The sequence below is a fragment of the Tetranychus urticae genome, unplaced genomic scaffold, assembly GCF_039701765.1.
Source record: "Tetranychus urticae isolate SD_2017Ah unplaced genomic scaffold, NJAU_TeUrti_SD_1.0 Scaffold_6, whole genome shotgun sequence".
NCBI lineage: Eukaryota > Metazoa > Arthropoda > Arachnida > Trombidiformes > Tetranychidae > Tetranychus > Tetranychus urticae.
In genome coordinates, this window is record NW_028315838.1 from 476,024 (window position 1) to 478,523 (window position 2,500).

The window sequence follows — 2,500 nt, forward strand, 5'->3', positions numbered from 1 at the left end:
TTTCCTCCGCTGAATTATATGCTTAAATTCGGCGGGTAACCTCACCTGATCTGAGATCAAAAATATTGATTAAGTTGATTAATGTTTATTTGTGTTGTTTGCAAGCAAGCAACGTAAATCTACTTTAATGTTTGCACAAATTTTGCCTTTGCATTACTTCTTAGGTCTGCTTTAACAGAATGAAATAGCTACTATTTGTACGATTTATACAAGTGCAAGAAGATTCATCAGTTAACAGGTTAGTTGATCACCATAGTTATCTGCAATACGACTTTAGCGTCGTCAGATAGGCGACTAACCTTAGAATCTCATGCTAGTATCTATTCATATATACTGCTTGCAGAGATGAAATATGCATTGTACACAAAATTTATCATGTGAAACAAGTAGATTTGAGATTCTCCTTACTAAATTGCAACGAATTGCAATTAAGAAAAGGAATAAAACATCAAGATTCATGCATATAAATATACAATCCTCTCAAAACAATGCATATATGGTAGTATGCAAGTGTTTTGTTGATTATTTTACATCTCAACTCTCAGACAGATGTGACCTCGGAAAAGACCCGAAAGCCGCAATGTGCGTTGGAAGCTCAAGTGCTCGGCGTGTCCTGCAATTCGCACCGATTATCGTAGCTAGCTACGTTCTTCATCGATTGGTAATTCGAGTGATCCACCGCTTGAAGATGTATCTTTGCCACCGTGGGACTTTTAATAAGTATCCTAAATCTGCATTGAGAGGGTTTGAAAACAATTGTATGCAGTTTATAAAAACCATAGTTGTCTTTACTTAGTTAGGCGAAGAAGTGTAAAACTTCCTTCTTTAAACCTTGCCGTCAGCATAAGCTGAAGACTTGATCAGGTACCAAGTATGTAGCAAGACAGGCTTTTCATTATAAACTACAATTGTTTTGCAAAAGAAATTATGGCTATCGTTAGATAACCCTCACTCTTTGTTGCATTGGATAATGAAAGATGGATGTATGAATGAACGAATGTAATGCAAATTAGAATCATGTTGCAATGGCTAAATGTTTGCAATAAACATTCACAATTGCGACTCTAATGCAAATACAATTCAATTGCATTCACCATATTAGCATCTACAATATCACTATGCAGAGTGTTTGATTGTTTGAAGGTTGTATTTCTCTTATAATAAGAGGGTAATACGTTAATGATCCTTCCGCAGGTTCACCTACGGAAACCTTGTTACGACTTTTACTTCCTCTAAATGATCAAGTTTGAACATCTTTCCAGCACAATCCGACCACTAGTTTCCCAATGGTCTGGATTGACCAGTCCGAAGTCCTCACTAAATCATTCAATCGGTAGTAGCGACGGGCGGTGTGTACAAAGGGCAGGGACGTAATCAACGCAAGCTAATGACTCACGCTTACTGGGAATTCCTCGTTCATGGGCAATAATTACAATGCCCAATCCCCATCACGAAATGGGTTCAAGCGGTTACCCACTCCTTTCGGAGCAGGAAACAGTATGCACGATGACCACTTCAGTGTAGCACGCGTGCGGCCCCGGACATCTAAGGGCATCACAGACCTGTTATTGCTCTGTTTCGTGCGGCTGCGAGCGCCGCTTGTCCCTCTAAGAAGTCCTTACAGTGCTACAGCATCCTTACCCTAGCCAATTCTGTAGGCTAATAGCAGCAGAGCCCTCAACAGCCGAAACCATCAAGAGATACTACCACCCACAGGTTGACTAAGGGGGAGTACTGCAGTGTAAACTGCAAGTCTATTTAGTAGGCTAGAGTCTCGTTCGTTATCGGAATTAACCAGACAAATCACTCCACCAACTAAGAACGGCCATGCACCACCACCCACTGAATCAAGAAAGAGCTCTCAATCTGTCAATCCTCTCAGTGTCCGGGCCGGGTGAGTTTTCCCGTGTTGAGTCAAATTAAGCCGCAAGCTCCACTCCTGGTGGTGCCCTTCCGTCAATTCCTTTAAGTTTCAGCTTTGCAACCATACTTCCCCCGGAACCCAAAAACTTTGGTTTCCCGGAAGCTTCCATTCGAGTCATGAAATTAGTTACTCAGAATGATCGCTGGTTGGCATCGTTTATGGTTAGAACTAGGGCGGTATCTGATCGCCTTCGAACCTCTAACTTTCGTTCTTGATTAATGAAAACATTCTTGGCAAATGCTTTCGCTGTAGTTTGTCTTGCGACGGTCCAAGAATTTCACCTCTAGCGCCGCAATACAAATGCCCCCGTCTGTCCCTCTTAATCATTACCTTGGATTCTTAAGACCAACAAAATAGAACCAAGGTCCTATTCCATTATTCCATGCAAGATCATTCAAGTTAAGGTAGTGGTACGCATCATATAGATGGTTGACCATACCGTTTTTAGGCACCTCTTTCGAGGTTTTGGACGCCTGCTTTGAGCACTCTGATTTTTTCAAGGTAAAAGTCTCGATCGCTTGAATCAACACTCGGTAAAGAGCATTGATAGCAAATATCGAGCAATTTTCTGTCTAA

The 2,500-nt window shown here is 41.3% G+C and overlaps 3 non-coding genes across 3 annotated transcripts in view; all 3 read right to left on the reverse strand.

Annotated features, from left to right (window-relative positions):
- The window catches only part of LOC149092729 (large subunit ribosomal RNA), a 4,168-nt gene extending 4,109 nt beyond the window's left edge, over positions 1 to 59 (reverse strand). The window contains exon 1 of the ribosomal RNA XR_016200695.1: positions 1 to 59. This exon is cut by the window's left edge and continues 4,109 nt beyond it. This is a non-coding gene — a ribosomal RNA (large subunit ribosomal RNA).
- Positions 60 to 535: 476 nt separating this feature from the next.
- Positions 536 to 690, reverse strand: LOC149092730 (5.8S ribosomal RNA). Its single transcript, XR_016200663.1, has one exon. It is a non-coding gene; the product is annotated as a 5.8S ribosomal RNA (ribosomal RNA).
- Positions 691 to 1,177: 487 nt separating this feature from the next.
- LOC149092731 (small subunit ribosomal RNA) overlaps positions 1,178 to 2,500 on the reverse strand; it is a 2,170-nt gene continuing 847 nt past the window's right edge. Inside the window, exon 1 of the ribosomal RNA XR_016200679.1 lies at positions 1,178 to 2,500. This exon is cut by the window's right edge and continues 847 nt beyond it. This is a non-coding gene — a ribosomal RNA (small subunit ribosomal RNA).